Consider the following 21,750-nt stretch of genomic DNA (forward strand, 5'->3'; position numbering starts at 1 on the left):
TTTGTTTCCCTATACAAATCTAACCCCCCTTTCACAGAAAATTGGGAATCACCCATTCTATTCACCTCACGTCACAAAACAGGAAGGCAAGGCGCTGGGTACAGAGATCTCACCAGAAGCTTCAAATTAGCTGGTGGTGCCCCGCTGAGAGAGTCCTAGATGTGCAGCATCCCACAACGAAGAAGAGAATCCATCGAACACACCAAAGCGAGGTTTTGGGAAAACACCTTCCTCCTCTGCTGACTAAGCATCCACTCCTCAGGTGGCGGGTCTTCCCTTTCTTCTTGATACATCTTACAGAGCTCTAAAATCGTGAATCTTTTCTCTAATTTCTTCCCTGTGTATGCCTGCAAGTATGTGGTCATGTGTCGCAATGAGGCTTTTGACAATGATCCCCCTTGTGGCCATGGCATGAACATTTTATCTGCTGTGCCTTTCATCCATTCCGCACTATACTGTTTGAGCTTGGCCATGTGCTTTGGTAATGTTTTACCTAAGTACATTAGGGGAGTGTCTCCCATAATAACAAATCTCAACTGACTGTTTATACTTACCAGACTTTATTAAATTACCTTTATTCCTTTGCTTAAATCACCACTTCTCAACGAATTTAAAACAACAAATTTGAGCACACACCGTCAATTGCTGCTCAAGCCTCTAATTTCAACACCCTGTCTATACCTTTAATCGATATATCTTATTCTTTCAATTGTCTATATCTATTTCTTGATTGACTATTCTATACCTTTAATCGATATATCTTATTCTTTCAATTGTCTATATCTATTTCTTGATTGACTATTCTACCTTTTGATTGGCGCCGATTGCTTTGTTATGCTTGATCACTGTTGTATTGTATTGTATTGTATTTATTATGTTTATATAGCGCTTTCATTCAAAGCGCTTATTGCTCATCAATTTATTCACAACATCTATCACTCTTCGATACTTTTACTCAACAAACAACATTCAGACTAGTCGACATTACACATTTATAAACACTGTGATCACCTTTTTTCTCTCTTGCCTTTACTGTATACCTTGTACAGGGTTTGAGACGTCACCTTATGTAATCTTGATTACGCATTATATGTTTCTGCTCTATCCCCGTTGGGATTTGAGATGTCTCCTTCTGAAACTCCCTTGAGTCAGGACTCCTATGTGCTACCTTTTCTTCACAATATTTCCTGTAACTGCGCGCCTCTGGAAACCGGGCAGGAATTTTGTCAAAGGGGGACCAGCCCACCATCTCGGTTCTTCTTGCAAGTTTATTTCTATCGGCTGCTCTCCACAGGAAACCCTGCGATCTACTGGCTAATGACAGAGGATGCTCGATCATCCGAAACACTAGAGACAAACGAGTTTGGGTCTTTTACAACCATCAGCACCGCGTGAACTTATGGTTCTTTAGTAACGTGCATACAATGGATGGGGTTGCAGAATAACTCTGAGTCCAAATAAGCGAACCAATTTAGGAAGATGGCAAAGATTGCTGTTTTATTAACAGTTATCTAAAACAGGGAGGTTACAACAGACATAAACAGACGTTCGCTCAGCTCTCAACAATCTTCTCAGTAAACATTGACTTTATACAAAAGATTTGTCAGAGGTGACATCATACTATGTGGCAAATAATAGAAAACCTATCAAGGGATAGGATTGGTTATGAGAGACATCTAAATATACTTTCTATAGGGGTTTAGGATTGTGATTGGTTGCCCACTGTCAGGTGGGCAACTGATGCCTATCTCTAAAATATGTCACCTTTTACACTATTAAGTACACAGTCTATCATTGGTCTTCAAACTATAAGGCCCTTCGTTATACAGCCCGCTACAATTTGTTGGCACGCTCATGCCATGTCTGGAAAATATGGTTCACTTAGCAGCATGTAAGCTCAGACCCAGGTGCCAGGAGGAGGACCTGACTTTACCTCCTAACCCAATTAGTCCAACATCTCTAATCATCCATGCCTTCTGCCATGAAGATTGTCTTGGAACTTGGCCTTGCAAAATATCCTTGTCTGTGAGAATATAAGGGAGTGCAGGTTCTCACTATCGTTGTTCTAGGACTCCAAACTCAACTGTGTCTCCATCCTTGGCTAACATGACAGACCACGATTTGGCCCATTCTGCAGCATTTAAATGTCTTAAATGAATAAAACGTATCACTCTTGGTGTTCTTTCTTTGTCCCTTAATAATGGATGATTCCTCCTTTGCACGTTCACTGCTTTCAAAAACAGATAATTGACCTTGGCTGCTTTAGTTTTGTTGTCAGGCCAGACAGCCTCGCCAGGCGCTTCCACAATCTTATCTTATTCTTGCTGCGACACATTTCTCAGCCTTTCCTCTCCATGGGTCCAGGCTTACTAAATTCATGACACTGATGTTCAGCTCCTATACAATGGCGGCTTTGCCTGCATTCTATTCACTACATATAGCCAGCTTCTATGATGACTTGGTCTACTTGCGTTTCAGCGTCTGTACAATTATTGATCGGTTGATTTTCTGTAGCACTTCGCACACATACAATCCTCTTTCCGCACACGAAAGTTAACTCGATTCTTACCTTCTTCATCAGTTTCTGTAAGATCCATACATTCTCTTCAGCCAGTATTCTCGGGGTGTCACATTTGTCTCTTGTGACATCACTAGCTTTCTGTTTTTTGCTCTTTTTCATGTCCCTTCAGGGAATTCCTCCCTCAGATTTCCATCTCTTCAGGGATACATTGAAAGGGTTTTCGCAGTGTATACCTTTTTTCAAATATTCGCAGCGCTATTGGCACAACTACTGGTGTCAAACATGGCACAGCCTCAGACATCCAACATATAGGAGGTAGGGGGGTGGGATTTCCTGCAGAGGCATGCAGCTGCTCCTCTATAACCCTTCTCTACTTTCATCTCCAAACTGGAACAGCAGCTCGCGTTAACATCCTAAATATTAGACACTTCCTTCCTTTCAACACCACCAAGCATCTCCTAACCACTCTTGTCCTCTCTAAACTAGACTACTGTGCAAACATCCTCTTTGGTCTCCCCAACTATTCTTTCTGTCCTCTTAAAAAGATGATTGACTTTGCTAGCAGGTCTCTCTTTGAACTCCCTCAATTCACACCTACTTCCTTGTACCGTCACCAGGCTGCATGGCTGACGATGCAAAACAGGGCCAGATTTAAATGCCTTCTCCTGGTTCACAAATGTATCCATGATAAGGCACCAATGCATGTATCCTTCTCTATCCAACTCTACAAGCCTTCTCGTAATCTTTGCTCTGCCACCTCGACTACCCTGTGGCTCCTCACCCTCCCTGTGCTTTCTCTTGCTTGCGCTCTTTCTCTCTTCCTGCTCCACGTACATGGAATTCTCTTCCCCCAGACATCCAAGAAACAGTTCACAGAAATGTGTTCATAACCAAACTAAAAGCCTACCTTCTCACCTCTGAGTTACCCTCCTAACCTACCTCTCATCTACTTGCTAGCTAACATTTTTCCCTCGCCTCTAAGCTACCTCTGTCCTTCACTTTCTCTGCCTCCACTCTAGCACTTCACCCATCATGGTCACATCCCAAGCATAGCTGGCCGTACCGCCTATCTGCACTTAAAAATGTCCAAGGTTGGTTGTCCTTAATCTATGTATTTTCCGCGGTGACTGTTTCATTTACTCCCCTCCACAACATGGTCAGAATGTTGCTCAAACTCATCCCATTGTAAGAAGCTCACTGCTTCCATCAAATCAGATTTCTTATCTATTCAACGTTATTTTGCGATCAAAAGAGCGTTGTTCCCCCTGTATATAAATAAATACATAAATAAATAATACATACATACATTTGGTCTTTCTGACAGCTTTGATGTTCACATGAAAGTAAGGATAGAAAGGCTACAACCAAATATGCTGAGATTTATAAGGAATGTTTTCATAGGACCTACATAACCAGAAGTTGATGAAAGTAGGGCAGATAATGTAGATATTTCGACAATATTACACATGAACAGACTTTGGAACAGGATGTTATTATGCTATGTGAGCAAGTCACTATGTAGTCTTAGTTTTTCTCCCAGAATTTAGACTTGATGGTACATCTATCAAGGGTAGGGAGACCTACCTCGCCTGGTTGCTGAACTCTCAAGGAAGGCTTGGTTGAAATGCTAGCCCAGGGATAATTGAGTTATGGTTGTGTAACTTTTCAGTGGCAGGGATACGGTCTACAGCCTGCTTTCCAGCTCCAGGCAGAGGTCAAGTGAAGTCGGGTACTTGCTGACTGGCGGTGAGCGGGTGGGCCGGTCCCAAGTGCAGCCCCTGAAAACACTGCTCTTGACGCCCATGGCAACACAGACTGGCAGCTCCAGAGGGGAGTAATGTGCGCAAACCCCATGATCGGGTGCCCATGATGTGGATGTTGACCCTCGTTGAGAGGGTGTGAGGAGAGTGGTCTTCAATTGAGCCTGCTTCCGCGTGGCACCAGATGCGGCACCCCTCCCCCCACTGTTGGTTACTGTGGTTGAGCTGTTTGCCTGGTCCTGGTGTCACCTGGACCTCGTTCCCCAGGACTGAAGCACTTTGTTGCCAGGGTCAGGACCGAGAAGAAGATTACGGGCCATACAGCAGGCAGAGGAACCTCTGGGAGTCTTTTAGTGGTGAGGTGCCAAAACTGTGTGTTTCTATTGCTTCCTTGCCTCCAGACCATGAGTAATGTGGATTGTCTGTATTGTGACCTAAACCAATTGAACCTAGCATTCCATTTGCCGCATTTGTTGCTGAAAGCACAACCTGTTACAGTCTCTTTCATTCCTGTGGCAATAGCACCCGCATGAGTTCATGCTTTTCCTTTGTGTGGAGAATTGATGGCGGCATTTCTTCACTGATCTTCAGCACCTGCTTTGTTGAGCAATAAAGAAGGCTGCCATGCAATTACAGAAGGGGAAAACCTGTGTAAATCATACTTGGCCCAATTGTGAACATCGCAGTCTAGCTCAAACTGCTAAGTCGCGGATAGCGCGATCAAGCACCGACCCCACATAAGCACCCCAGGGACAGAAGATTTGACAAGCCCCGGAAACAAGTTCTCTTTTGGGGCAGCAGACAACTACTATATATTGCTAATATTTCAAGCCTCAATTTGAAATACCATATTTAGAGCAGGGAAAGCCCTCTTTTCAGCCACATATTAGTCAGAGCACCATCAGGGCAAGCACACTGACAGTGTGCATATACCTCGCCAAAACATCTCAGAAATAGCCCAATACTTGATGTGTTGTGACCCAGAAGCCAACTGGGATGGTATTGAGATGGTTGAATGCATACAGAAGTTAGAAAATATTTGAGGAAGTGGTAAGCCATACAAAACAGGAGAGGCTGAAGATGGTAACAGAATTACCACTGGACATAGAAAAAGCAAGCCAAGGTTACGGTGCTGTGCGCTGCAGGTGTTAGGTGCCGTCATATGGCACCTCAAATACTTCCCAGCCACAAACTCTGAGTTGCGCTCTGGCTCCCAACATGGACTGCAATTTCTGATAACCCCCCTGTTTCGGCAACCTGTGTGACGTGCAACTGATTTGTCTGCCCCTGTTTTACTGCTAGGCCACCTGGTGAGTTCCTTGTGCACTGTGTATTCCCTCTGCCTGTTTCTCTCCCCCCCTGCCTCTATGGTGCTCCCCATCTCCCTTATCTACTCTAACTGCTACTCTATCACCTATCCTACCTCTCTATCGAAGGGTGGAAGGAAAACATTTAAGAAAGTGCTCCTGGTCTCCAACCCAGGCATGCAGATCGCTGGCACTGACGTCAATGCTTCCTCCAGGAAAACTATCACTGACATCCTCTTTGTCGCCCTCTCTCCAGACTTATGGCCTCCCCATATAGTCTCAATCCTCTCCCCTTTCCCTTCACCCATTAATGGTGGAACCAGGTGGGAAGTACTCTTGGCACACTTCCCATCCTCTAGGTGTATCATTAATGTGTATCAGAATTGCACTGTCATGGCCCAGGGCTCTCAGCCCAACCTCCTCCTTCTCTTATCCACTTCCTTCCTTCTCCTGCCATTCCTCCTTCTGCCACTCCCCCTAGGCCCTTTCACCACCAGCGACGGGTGCACCACATCCCTCTCCCCCTCCTCGGCAAACATTCAAAGGTGACAACCAGCTTTTGTTAGCTACTCTCAATGCTCCTTGTGCCATTAAACACTCTTCTGGCATCTGTTTCCTTCTTGAAGACTTTGACCTTGACGTTCTCGGCCAGTGGCACTGGAAGTAGGGGTGCTGGAGGTGCTGCAGCACACCCATAAATCATCAAAGATGTTGACAGCTGACAACACAGCCTGCAAGTTAAGTTAACAGAAGCAGGTAGCAGATGTGGTAGAGTCCATGTTTTGTTAAGCCCCATCGCAACAGTAAAAGAGGTCATTACAGGTAACTTTTGGACTTGTTTTTTTTTATCAGCTGACATGATTCTCCTGCCAATTACTAGCTTTCTGTTAATTTCTCGAACAGTGCTTGTCGCTAACTTTTTTTAACACTTCATCGAACATTTAAGCAGTATTTTTGTTCTTCTTGATTCTAATGTGTGGGAGTTTGGTAGTGTTTCGTAAAAAAATGACTGGGGTTACATTTTGGTTCCCAATTTATTTTGTTCTTGTCTCCATTATTGAAGGTAGTCAATAGACATGTTTTGGAACCAGGGTTAGATTGGTACAAAAAATTGCACTGTGCACCAAAATAACATGGCCCATGCATAGGCATTTTTGGAAAATGAGGCAAATTAAAACCTTTTAAACACATTCGGCCAATTGCATTGTTGCAAACTACTTACTATTTCTGCTGTAAACTAATTCATCAAACTGGCCCACAATGGCTCCCAAAAGTCGCAGACGCTGGTCTTGCATTCACACTATATTTTCATTTAGGCCATCTGAGCCAGTTTGCATATTTAGAGCACTAAACAGAGTAATGACTTTGCATGCCAATACCATCATACTGTACTTCACTTTTTTTCAGAATCGCATTTAATAACTTCAGGTTTTGGATGTATGGAGGTTTGATGAGGGCCTGCTATGACATTTTTAATAGTGAAAAGTTCTTTGTGTGAAAATCACCTAGTAGTCTCAGCAGAGAGGACAAGGATTGTCTGTGCATGCAATGTATTGATCTTTAGTAAGCATTGTGAGGATCTATCAGCACTTGCTTCAGAGAGAATTCTGTACTGAGTGCCAGCATTTCTCAGTAGAACTGACATATGTTTTCTTTATCAAGACATTTCCTACACATCCCAGCGGTTTTGTGATACTTGTAATGGCAACCAACACACATTTGTTGCCAGTTTAACCAGAGAGCCAGAGGATGGAATGAGACCAATATTTGAGCTCCTGCCTCTTCGTGGGGAGGTACGATGGACACTTGTGGACAGTGTGAGATATTTGTATTGCTCAAGTCGACATCCCGGCATAAATGTCTTATTCTGGAACCTTTCATAGAGTCTCCATCTCATGTAACTGACAAGTGACTGATGTGTCCCCAAACATTTCAGATTTTGGAAGGCACCAGCCTATTTTGAAACCTCCTAGTTTGAATTAATAACAGACATTTAATTTGTGAATTGTGCTGGCAAAGAGCCAGTCACAACTTAGACAATTGGTACATCTATGGGCCTGCCAGTGGTGCCAGCCATGTGTGAAATTTGCCTCTGTCAGTTAACCCAGCTGTTGCAGCGATGTAGGTTTAACATTTAGGTTCTTATCTTGGTGGGTTAATGTGGCTGCTGCAGAAATATGTATTTAAAATGCAGGTAATGTGTTTGGATCCCAGCTGAGTTGTGTAAACCTCCGCCTTTTCAACAGAACTAGTATACCTCTAATGTGCTAGATTTCATACTTCTCAGTGGGGCTGCTATATTTTAATGTGCAACAGTATGGCACTTTTTAGGAGGACAGATATAATACCCAACAACCCTATCCCCACTCTCTACACTCACCCACCCAACCCACACCCTCTCTGCCCCCACCCACTCGAACTCTGCTCTCTTTACCCCCAGCCAAGCTACTCAACCATTCTCTCTGGCCCCACCCACCTAACCCCATTCTCACTACATACCCCACCTACCCTACCCCCATTTTCTCTACCTAAACCCACTCACCATACCCCATTCTCTCTATCCCACCCACCCCCACTCTATGTACCCCAACCCTACCTCCACTCTCTCTACCCCCACCCACCATGCCCCCACACTCTACACCCACCCTACCTCCACTCTCTACCCTCCCTCATGCACCCTACCTCCACTATCTCTTTCCCCAGCCACTCTTTCCCAAACCATCCACTCTCTCTAGATACGCCACCCACCGCACCCCCACTCTTTGCCCACCCAACCTACTCCGACTCTTTCCCCAACCATCCACCCTACCCCTGCCCTCTATACCCCCACCCTACCTCCACTCTCTTCCCCCAACCACACACCCTACCCTCACCCTCTGTACCCCACCTACTGTAGCCCCATTCTCTACCCCCACCCACCCTACCTCTATCCTCTCTACCACACCCATCCGCCCTACCTCCACTCTCTACCCCACCCACCCTACTCCCACTCTTTCCCCACCCACCCTACTCCCACTTTTCTCCAACTATCCACCCTACCCCCACTCTCTCTAGATACCCTCATACACCCTACCCCCACTCTCTCTACCCAACCCACCCTACCTCCACTCTCTCTAGCCCAACCACCGACCCTAACGTCACACTCTCTACCCCCACCCACCCAACCTCCCCTACTCTCTCTACCTTCATCCACCCACCCTATCTCCACTCTCTGCATCCACCCACTGTACCCCCACTCTCTACCCCCACCCACCGTACCTCTACTCTCTCCATCCCACCCATCCACCCAACCTCCACCCCCTACCCCACCCACTCTCTCTAGATACCCCATCCACCCTACCCCACTCTCTCTACCCCACCTTACCTCCTTGCTCTACCACCACCCTACCCAACCTACCCCTGCTCTCTCTACCCCACTCACCCTACACACATTCTCACTACCACACCCAATGACCCTACCCCCACTCTTTGCCCCACCCACCTACAATACCCCCACTCTCTCTACCCTTGCCCACCCAATCTCCACTCTCTCTACCCCTGTCTACCACTATCCAGCTAAACCACACCCACTCTACCACACCCCCTTCCCCCAACCTCTCTAACCCCACCCGCTCTACCCCACTCTCTTTACCCCACCCACCCAATACCCACTTCACTGCCCCCACGCACACACCCTACCCCTGCTCTCTCTACACCCACCCACCCTTCCATCGCTCTCTCTACCTCACCCAATGACCCTACCCCCACTCTCTACCACATCCAACAACCCTATCCCCACTCTCTACCCTCACCCACCCAACCCACACCCGCTCTGCCCCCACCCACTCTAACCCTGCTTTCTTTACCCCCACCCATGCTACTCCCATTCTCTCTGGCCCCACCCACCCACCTTACCCCCATTCTCTCTACAGACCCCCACCTACCCTACCCCATTCTCTATACCTAAACCCACTCATCATACCCCATTATCTCTATCCCACCCACCTTTACCTCCACTATCTCTTTCCTCACCCACACTACTTCCACTCTTTCCAAAACTATCCACTCTCTCTAGATACCCCACCCACCCTACCCCACTCTGTTTTCCCACCCAACCTACCCCCACTCTTTCCCCAACCATCCACCCTTCCCCCACTCTGTCTAGATACCCCCAACCACCCATTCCCCACTATCTCTTTCCTCACCCACACTTCTTCCACTCTTTCCCAAACTGTCCACTCTCTCTAGATACCCCACCCACCCTACCCCCACTCTGTTTCCCCACCCAACCTACCCCCACTCTTTCCCCAACCATTCACCCTACCCCCACATGTTCTACATACCCCCAACCACCCTACCCCACTCTTCTACCCCACACACCCTACCTCCACTCTCTACCCCCCACTGTACCTCCACCCACCCTACCTCCACTCTCTCTACCCCACCCATCCTCCCTACCTCCACTCTCTACCCCACCCTCCCTACCCCCACTCTCCCTAGATACCCCCGCCCACGCTACCCCCTCTCTCTACCCCACCCTACCCAAACTACCCCTGCTCTCTCTACCCCCACCCACCCTACAACCACTCTCTCTACCCCACCCACCTACAATACCCCCACTCTCTCACTCTACCCTCACCCAATCTCTCTACACCTACCCAACCACCCTGTATATCACCACCCACCAAACCACACCATCTCTACCCCACCCCCATCCCCCAACCTCTCCACCCCACCCACTCTACCCCTACTATCTTTGCCCCACCCACCCAATCCCCACTTTCACTACCCCCACACACACAGCCTACCTCTGCTCTCTCTACACCCGCCCACCCTTCCCCCACTCTCTCTACCTCACCCAATGACCCTACTCCCACTCTCTATCACACCCAACAACCCTATCCCCACTCTCTACCCTCACCCACCAAACCCACGTCCTCTCTGCCCTCACCCACTCTAACCCTGCTCTGTTTACCCCACCCACCCAATCCCCAATTTCACTACCTCCACACACACCCTACATCTGCTCTCTCTACACCCACCCACCCTTCCCCCGCTCTCTCTACCTCACCCAATGACACTACCCCCACTCTCTACCACACCCAACAACCTTATCCCCACTCGCTACACTCACCCACCCAACCCACACCCTCTCTGCCCCCACTCACTATAAACCTGCTCTCTTTACCCCCACCCATGCTACCCCCATTCTCTCTGGTACCCCCAATCTCTCTACATACCCCCACCTACACTACCCCCATTTTCTCTACCTAAACCCACTCAGCATACCCTATTCTCTATATCCCACCCACCTTACCCCCACTCCCTAATCCTACCCCCACTCTCTGTACCCCCACCCTAGCTTCACTCTCTCTACCCCCACCCAGCATACCCCCACACTCTAGACACACCCTACCTCCACTTGCTACCCTACCACCACTCTCTAACTCCACCCACCATACCCCCACTATCTCTTTCCCCACCCACCCTACTCCCACTATTTCCCAAACCATCCACTCTCTCTAGATACCCCCCTCCTACCCACACGCTCTACCCCACCCACCCTACCCACACTCTCTTTCCCCACCCAACCTACTCCCACTCGTTCCCCAACCATCCACCCTATCCCCACTCAGTCTACATACCCACACCCACCCTATGTAGCCCCACTCTCTACCCCCACCCACCCTACCTCCACTCTCTCTACCCCACCCATTCACCCTACCTCCACTCTCTACCCCACCCACCTTACCCACCTTGACCCACCCTACCCCCACTTTTTCCCCACCCTCCCTACTGCCACTGTTCTCCAGCTATCCACCCTACCCCCACTCTCTCTAGATACCTCCAACCACCCTACCCTCACTCTCTCTACCCCACCCACCATACCTCCACTCTCTCTATCCCAACCACCCACCCTAACCTCACACTCTCTACCCCCACCCAACCTCCTCTACTCTCCCTACCCTCATCCACCCACCCTACCTCTACTCTCTACCCCACCCACTGTACCCCCACTCTGTATCTGCACCCACCCTACTTCCACTCTCTCTACCACACCCTTCCATCTACCTCCACCCTCTACCCCATTCACCTTACCCTCACTCTTTCTAGATACCCCATCTACCATACCCCCACTCTCTCTACCCCACCCACCGTACGCCCACTCTCTACCAGCACCCACCTTACTGTGATGGAATTGTCCTCGGCTCCCCCGATGTACGGCATATTCACCTCTGAGTGTATTAACTCCAAGATGGAGTTGCACTGTACTCCTAGTGCCGGTCAGGCGAACCTCGCAACAGATCTGTCCCAGGAGGCCATGCCCCCTTCCAGTCCAGCATATCCGGAAGGAAGAGCAACAGCTCCTCGCGTCGCTACTCTCTTAGGAGTTCTGACACACTTCGTAAGTTCATTTAGTGCATATCTATACTTCTATTCTGATACTTGGGGTGGGGAAACTGGTTTGCTTCAATCCCTGATTGTCCTTGTACTAATATCTTTCCTCTCTTACTCAGTCTTCCAGGAGCGCAGGCTCCGTAACCCTTGTACCATTCAGAACTCAGTCTTAGGTCTCTTCTTACAACGCAGGCAGTTCACATCCGCCTCGGTGTGTATATTTCTAATAGCTCCTCCTCCTTAACGTTAAGTCAACTGGATATTCCTTCCCACAGGCCCGCAGGCCCGCATTAACATTTTCATTCTCTCAATCCACTCGAAATAGGAACGCCCCGGCGCATGCTATCACCCTCCTGATCCCTATGATCAGAGAAGCACGAGTGCCTCGTGTGTTGTCCGCCGGTAGGAAGTCAGATTGCTTAAAACATAAACCGGGTAGAGATAGGAGCCATAATCAATATTCTTCATATCTTCCTTTATTTTACTCCAACTGTGCAGGCTTCACTCTCTCCTCTGCTAGGCACAAAATCGTTTACCTCCCTACTACAAAAATCCTGGGGTAAAAAAGATTATGGGGGATTGGGGAGATAGTTTAGGAAGATTATATTGGTAATAACATCCCTTTCTTTCTATGTAGTTCTATCCCGGAAGACTCCAGATCCAGTTAACGTTTGTGGACTCTTCACAGGGTTTTTTCCCTTTGGGGTTTCCCTGGGGTTCTCTCTGTGCCCGAGCCTTGTGCTGGGTCCCGGAGGGAACTACAGGTAGATTCCTTTACTCGACAAGCAGCTGTCACCTGCAGAGGCCGATCTACACACAGGTGGGTGGTCATCCATTTTCTACAGGTAGAATCCTTTACTCGACAAGCAGCTGTCACCTGCAGAGGCCGATCTACACACAGGTGGGTGGTCATCCATTTTCTACCTTCCACTCTGGTTGTAGTCCTAGCATAACACTTACCCCTACTCACTACCCCCACTCTCTTTTGCCAACCATCCACCCTACCCACACTCTCCCTACCCCACCAACCACCCTTACCCCGACTTTCCTTTCCCCCACTCTCTCTTCCCCCACTCTCTCTTCTCCCACTCTCTCTACTCCCACTCTCAACCCCCAACCATCCACCCTATCCCCACTCTCTCTACCCCATCCTACCTCCCCAATATCTCAACCCCCACCCAACCTACCCACACTCTCTATCCCCACCCAACACTCTCTACTCTTACGGCCTCTCAACCTTTCTCACTCATATTTTCTCCTGTTCATCTTCAATGGCATCCTCTCTCAATAGTCTCCTCATTTGCTTTGTTCTCCTTTCTTCTCATTCTCTTGCACACCCGTGCCCCTTATCACATCCTCCTTTGAAACGTTGCACTCTCATCCTTGCACCCTGGTGCCTAGAAATGCAAAATGTGATGAACAGCAGTAAATGCCAAAACAATTGGCATTAGCAATGCCTATTTTAGGTTCACGCTGTTCCACAAGAACTGTATACATGAGAAAATGTCAGGTTTTCATGCAGAAAAAAAGCAACCATGACAACAACTTTCTAGGCTTTCCCTGCTATACAGGAGCCACAAACATTCAAACTGTTTGGGTTCTCCCTGCAGTGTGCTTTCTTGATTGCACAGTTGTCATTTTGCACGTAGCGTGTCATTTTGCACGTAGCGTGTGTGAAATGCCTATTGCTCGATAGAGGATGCGAAAGGAATCCAAAGATGCGCGGTAAGTGGGGAATGGGGGGGCATGGGTATGGGAGGGGGTACACTGTCTTCGCAGTGGTCTGAGGTGGTGGAGGAGGAAAGGGGACTGGTAAGGAGATATGCCAGGGGATCTGTTTCAAATGTGAAGCCAATCCATTCAGCAGTTTAGGCTGTGCATGTGTACAATGAATGTACATTTTAGCCTCTGAGAAAACGAATGCAAAAGGTACAAAAAACATCATTTTTTTTCAAAACGTTGTTATTTTTATATCATTCGTGTATTTTTAAGTTTGCTGCTTTCTCAAGAGAACTTTAGTAGATAATATGTGTTTGAATAAGTACATTTTGTAATACATGGGGCCTCATTACAACCCTGGCATTAAGGGGTTAACGTCGCCGTAAAAGGCTGCCGCGCCGTTAAACCCTTAACGCCTGCTTTTTGCAGGCGTTAAAGTCCATCCCACTAAGGGACCTTGGTGCTAATTACGGCACCGTAATTTACGGTGCCGTAATTAGCGCCTTCCCCATTCCAATTGAGCCCTATGGGCCAAAAATGGGGAAGGGGCCATGGTGAATGGGGATTTACCGCCCCGCCAACCTTGGAATGGGGCGGTAAATCCACCATCCACCATGGCGGAATCCTGCATGGACCATGGTGCTAATAGCACCATGGTCCAACGCCAGGGTTGTAATGAGGCCCATGGTGTGACGGGGCGGCCCGCCACAAAGAACATGGCTCAAATCTGAAGTCCAAGGGTGTTTATTTGGGATTTTACAAACAGCTTGGCCCAAGACTGCTTCGGTAGTTCTGAGATCTGGTCGGGTTCTTGGGGAATTGGCGGTAGGGCCGTCCCTCTCTCGCTCGATTTGCTCTGTCTTTCCAACCTCCCTAGCCCAGGTGTCCCTTCTGGGATGTTAGTGCTCGTCCAAGGTAACACCTGTCTGTTTGTTTCTGACTTCTGCTAGTAGTGGGCTGTCCCTGTTTGATGGCTGATTCATTCCCTAGGGATTTACAATCCTTTCCCTAACCTAACCAACTTAGTAGTCTCAGGGAGATAGGGAGTGTGCCTTCTTCTGCTCGTTTTTACTCTCACTTCTCTAACACCGACTTGTACCTGAAACACACTTCGCTGTATTGGTCTGGAGATGTTTACCTCCCACCACGTCACTGTCCCTCCAATCAGTCACTCCGCCTTTCCGGCTCCACCCTTTGATCTTACTTCTTTTCTTACACATGTTCTCACTATCGCTCATACCTCCAACTACCCATCTACCTCCAATATCTGATCCCCCCACCTTCCACTCACTCTGTTTCCTTGCCTTTTGCTATTCTTCTTGTTGTAATCTGTCTCACATTAAGCTGATAGTTACTCCTATTCACTGAGTCACTGTCACACTTACTATTCTGTTGCTCCTACTATTTCTAATCCATACTTAACCCTTGCTATTGCCCTCTACTAATTACTACCACTCTACTGCTTCTTCTACTCACTAACACTCTCTACTACCTACTCCACTTCCAATATTATCCTTCACCCTCACTATTACTTACTTCCTCTTCCACACTCACTATTCCGCTACTCCCACTACCATCTCCACTCCCAAATACTACTACCTCTGCCAATACCACCACTAAGACTCCACTACTCCTATTCAACCTCTACTCCTCACACTTTCCGCTCTCACACTCAAACACACCAAAGATCCCCCTCTTAACAATAGCCTTTGCACTCCAATCACTCTCACCTCCTGTGGTCTCTCGGAAGCCTCCTTCAACACCTCCTGTCCTCACCCTACAAACCCACTTTCAACCATTCTCACACTCCTTAAATACCCCACTCCCTACCAAAATTGGCTGCTTAGCTAATCCAATAGCTTCCCTTCTTTCAGGGTGTGTGTTAGGGGAAGCGTGGGTTAGGGCTGATTAGGGCTAGTAAGCGCCACCCCCTTATTGCAGTCTGGCTGCCGTCCTAACATGACGCCTGTAATGGCTTTCAGGAGTCATGCAGATCTGTAGAACTCTCTGGGCCTTTTCCCCACAAAGGTCCCTGGTGGTGTAGGGGAGCAACAAGCCCCCTCCTGGGGGCCTTGTATTTAATAAAAATAGCCTCCCTTGTGGGCTAGTGGACTTATTGTAGGCTGGTACTGTGGCGTCCGGTGTTGTTGAGGTCGCCGCACCCCTGGGTTCCTTTTTGCCAAGCCGCATCCCTGATGCTCGCTGCATCCCACAGCATCTCGTCCATCTTCCCTACAGCACTGCTCCTGCTGTCACGGGCTCCTCCCTGCCCCTGCCACAGACATCGTACAGGTAAGCAGGGGGTGAGAGGGGCTCCGCCCTCATTCTGGCAATGGTCGGGGTGTTGAGGTGGGGCAGGCTCCTTCCCCCCCTTTGGCAGGGCTTAAAGCAGGCCCTGTCAAAATGGACTAGATCATGAGAGGCCTTATATAAAGGTATTTATATATAGATATTTGCACCTTTAATTGCACCTTTGCACAACTGCTGATTTGCACAGTTCATTGACCATAGATGTCTCAAGTCCAAGACGGGAACTCATGTGGATGTTTTAGTCGGATTATTTGCACTATGCACTTTCTTAACATTTGGCACCTTTGTTTGTCAACACTTTGTGTCATACACATGGCATTGAGTAGAATATTGGATCTAACCAAATATTAAGCGCAGCACCAGCACACCTGTTTCCAGAGTGGTTGCACCATGCACTTCACTGGTTTATGGACCTTGGAGTTGGATTTACCACTTGATGTTGGGATACATCCTGTATATTGCCTCATTCGAGTGTTGGTTTTAATCAATCACATCACCCTCAATTCATGTAATTTTTATTTTTATTGTTATGGACACACATGTCATATGTGACTATTTTGTGGACTATAAATGCAATATGGTGCTACCTGTTACGATTCTTTGATAACACAACCCTGCCTATTGAATACTATGTAATATTATATGATATGGTATACTAGGCCAAGATGGCTGTGTTATTTTTGAGTGAACCATAGAGTTGCAAATGCTAGATTGTATCATAGAGTAGTCAAGCTGAAAGCCCATTTAAATGCATTTTCAAACTGCGTGATCAAGTGCTCAGTTGAGTGAGAAACGCGTCACCTTTTGTGGCTCTACTGTTCTCTTGTTGCCTAGGGCATCGATTATTATTATTATTATATATTTTTTTGTCTACAATAAAGCCAATTTTCAACATTTGTAAACATTGGCATTTCGAGCATTTATTCTTGATGGTGAAGCAGAGTGCGACCTGTGCACGTTGGTGTCCATTTGTTTCTTTCTTCATGTCATTTTGCGGTTGGCAAACTGCATGAGGTCGACGCCATTTTTTTTAAAGCATTGGCACGCAGAAAAGATATTGGCTGTGGTACTTTGGAAAACAATATCCGGAGTTGCAGGGGGTGACAAGATCAGTACAGAATTTGTGAGCTTAGAGATCATTTGATGTGGTGCGGACTGCCCCCATACTGCGCTGGCTGAACCTGGATCAGAGGATGCGGGTCAGCCGATAGCTGGGGGTGAGTACTCAGCAAGTCTGTTGCTGCTACCTAGAGTGAATGTCATTACTGAACTTCTCTGTCTCCTTCATCCCATTACCTGGAGTTCATTACGAACTTTATTCAGTGGTGCTTCATCATCTGGCTTGTTTATTGCCCTGTTCTATAATGTTGGCAACAAGAGAGGCAGCGAGGCACTTGCAGGCATTATTATTATTTGATGAGAGTCAAGTGTTAGTCTCTCCAAAAACTGCACTTACAGGCGAAATTGCATTGCATGAAGAAACGCAAATAAAATATTTAAAGCAATCGGAGAAACAGCAAAAGAAAGAGATTTCCAAATGGTGGCAAGAGATTTAATAGAAAAATTATTTGTATTTAGGGAGAATCCCAAAAGGTCTGCAGATTTTGATCACGCCTTCCTTTGATGAGCAGGATCCGGTGATGCTTGAAGAATGGGGACAAGTGACTAATGGCTGTCCTGCAACATTATTGACAATATTGGTGAAATATGCCAAACCAGATTGTGCGGCTATCATAATACAAATTGATAACATTGAAAACAAGCTCAAGGATGTTCAAAGTACTGATGCTGGGAATAAAATAAAAGCCAGTATAGATACCAATCTGATAGCCCATGAAGACGATATGAAACAGTGCAAGAAACAGAAACTTTTAAGAGATAAATTGGACTATGAGTCAGGACGGTTATATACATTTGCTAAATGTTTTGATACGCTACGTAAATTAGTACAGAGTAACCAAGAAGGAACACTGTCCACTAATAATTCCAACATGTCCTCCACACGAGAGTCAGATGTCACTAACAGTGACACTGAACCACCACCAAATCGCCTCAATTTTTTAGAGGAAATGCAGCTCCTGTGCAAAGATGGAAAAGCTCACAGAAGGGGCAGGGGCTGGGGAGGAGGTGGTGAAAGAGGGGGTTGAATATAAAACCCGCCAGGGAAGATGTTGGAAACGCATTGGAACAAACAAGCACAGAAGGGACAGAGAGAACAACACGCTTTGGAGGGAATGGCAACAATGTATCCCCACACCATCCATGAAAATCATGAATTTGTCCAATGATGTCCTCACTCAAGAACAATCAGATTTCTTAAACTTAGGGCTCAATTTCTGCCCATCCGTGAGTTTTAATTCTACCCAAACAAGGCTGAACTTTGATCAATTTATGAGAAAACTTAGACTGAAGACATTCTTTTCCCTGAATTCACCAGACACAGCAAGATCATCGGCACAGATTGGAAAAACAGATGTAATCATTGCTGATTTACCATCCTTGTTTGAATTGACTGACTTGGCATCTATTCCCTGTGATGAAACTGATTTAAATCTAATGGATTATAGCATAAATACAGAATGGCAAAAAGCCACCAAGTTGCGATTAAAGTCCAAATTTAACCCACCAATAAACAGTGGCTGTCTTGAGGCTTTTCAAGTTTTGGTGATAATGGATCTGAAGAAACTGCGACACAAAGAAGGCCCTATGAAATATAATCTATGACTAATACAGACTAAGCTGCAAAATCCTTCTGAAGTAGTCATCAAGTCTTCAGATAAAGGGTCAAATGTAGTCCTCCTGAATCATTTGGACTACATTGCTGAAGCAAATAGACTATTGCGGGATTGCTCTTGCTACATGAAATTAGTTTCTGACCCTTATCCGGATATGATCAATGAACTCTCTGATTTGCTCCAGAAATGGACCAATAGGGGTATTTTGGATCTAGACACAGCAACATTTCTGTTTTCCCGCTACACCAGTGATTCCTACCATTTATTTTTTTACCTAAAATGCACAAATCCATTACCAAGCCTCCAGAGAGACCCGTTGTTACTCTATGTGGTGCTGTATTGGAAAATATGGCTACATTTGTTGATGAAATAATTAACCCATTAGTGTTTACCTTGCCAGCACGTGTACATGATACAACAGACTTCCTAAGACAAATTAATGAAATACTGTGGGAGGAAGGTATGCTTCTTACAACTCTTGATGTGGTATCCCTATATACCTCCATTGACCATACATTTGGATTGGAGGCTTCTACATTTTATTTGGACACTCTAGGGCCTCATTACACGGATGGTGGTGAACCATGGCGCTAGTAGCGCCATGGTTCATGCTGGTAAAATACTGGCACCGCCTTGGTGGAAAGGGGAATTACCGCCCTATTCCAAGGTTGGCGGGGCGGTAATTCCCCCTTCCACCATTGCCCTTCCCCATTCCCATTTCTGCCCCATAGGGCTCTATGGGAATGGGGAAGGCGCTTATTACGGTACCGCAAATTGCGGTACCGTAATTAGCTCCTTGGTCGCTTTGCGGGTTGGTTTTTAACGCCTGCAAAAAGCAGGCGTTAAATTCCCCAACCCGCAAAGGGACCTCGTAGTAAGGCGGTAAGGATTTACTGGTACCGGTAAAATACCGGTACCGGTAAACCCTTACTGCCATCCGTGTAATGAGGCCCTAGGTCTTTGAATTATCTTGGTCACACTTCTTCGATTTTGGAGATGATTTCTTTCTGTTTGATGCACAATGATTTTTTATTCAATGACTCCTCTACCACCAAGTGAGGGTTACTGCTTTCGGGCAATGTTTGCCCCTCTTATGCAATCCTCGCTATGGGATGCTGAGAGAGGAATGTTGTGGGGTCATCTCAAAATGTGCAGTTTACTAATAAGGCAATTTGTTGGTTATGTTTTATTGATGATTTATTCATCATTTGGAAAGGGAGGGAATGTGAATGGCTTGACTTTGTGAAAGTTTTCAATTGTAGTTACTTAAAGCAGAGCTTTACTGAATCACATAGCTCAACAGAAGTGGCATATTTGGATGTTTGTGTCAACATCACTTGTGACAGTATTAATACATCAGTATATTGCAAGCCAACAGGTGCTAATGTCCCCTTGGTGGCTTCTAGCAATCATCCATCCGCATACATAAACAGTATCCCTTACGGTGAATTTATTCACCTTAGGCGTAACTGCTCAGATGTCAGTACATTTAGCAATGAGTGCTCCATTGCTGCTTCTAGTTTCATCTCTAGAGGTTATTCCAAAAAAGTGAACGAAAGGGCCTTTTACAAAGAGAGGAGTCTAAATCGTGACTCTTTACTTGATAATTATTCAAGTAGAAAACACCATGCTGAAGATACTGAAGCCATGAGATTGATTTTGACTTATTGTCCAGATTCTCGCTACAATCGAGACATCATATTTAAACATTGGCACATTCTAAAAGTAGGTAAAGATCTATCTGAACTTTTACCAATACACCCCGGTATTACTTACAGGCAATCACGATCCTTGAAAGATAAATTGGTGTCAAGCTATTTTCCCCCTGTTAAAGCACTAGAACACAATTAGTTATTTAGAAATGGTATGGAATTTTTCAAGTGTCAGAAATGAAAAGTGTGTCAATATGCAGTATCGCAATCAGAGTTTCTACATCCTGTTTTACAAACGAGTTATACCATTTGCTCAAACATAACATGTAAAACTGAATTTGTGGCATATGTCTTGAGTTGTCCTTGTAAAAAGTGGTACATGGGCAGCACCACTTGCTAATTAAAAATCAGGATTTTGCAGCACATGAGGGCCATCAAAAACCTGGATTTCTCATACCCTATTGCTAAACATTTTGATGAACACCATGGTGGCAGTTTGATTGTTTTTTCCTTCTTCGGTGTAATTCATGTACCAAGTCACCAAGTCACCCGAGAGAAGGTGATAGAACATTGAAATTGCATCAACATGAGACTAAACTCATTGATTTTGAAACAAAGGCTCCGCTAGGACACAACATCAATGAGGAACTGTTTACTTTTATTGGTATTTAACTGTGATAATGCATTTTTGAGATTGTAACTGCTGTTTTTTGAATTTCTTCAGATACATTTTTTTTTGTTGAAATTTTGAATCATGTGAATTCTAAATTTTTATTGCATTGCCTTTTGAGTGTCTATGAGGGTTACCTATGTGATTGATTATTTGATTACTTGACAACATCCATTGACACACCAGTATACCCCATCCGCTGTGTTTTGCATCTTTAGGCTATTTTAACTCAACATTGTGTGTCTCGTGAAGAAACCTCTTACGCGCGGCTCGCAGGACCACCAGAGATGTTCGCTCCAGATTCCGGGCCGTCTCACCCCCCGTGGAGAGCATCCATACCACACGGAGGGGGGAGAGGTACAAAAGTTAAGCAGACACCGCTGCTGCAACTAAATAACAGCGGGCATATACCTTGATGCCTTGACTAGCCCTGATGAATGTGGCTCATCCACCTTGTTCCACAGAAACAGGTCGGCTATAGAACGACTAGATCTAGTGCACAGTGCTATCCGCACAGGTCCACATCGTTCTAAAAAAGGATCTCTAGACTAAGCACCTAGGGGTCCTTTCTGTTTTAGGTGAATAACCTCCAGAGAGAAATCCACTGAAGAAATGTCTTCCTTGTTTTTAGACAAAACCTGCATCTGCCAATACAGAGAAAACCCATTAAAATTAACTAAACCTTCATCTGGATGGCA

The sequence above is a fragment of the Ambystoma mexicanum genome, chromosome 7q (assembly GCF_040938575.1).
Source record: "Ambystoma mexicanum isolate Mex_15411 chromosome 7q, UKY_AmexF1_1, whole genome shotgun sequence".
Taxonomy (NCBI): domain Eukaryota; kingdom Metazoa; phylum Chordata; class Amphibia; order Caudata; family Ambystomatidae; genus Ambystoma; species Ambystoma mexicanum.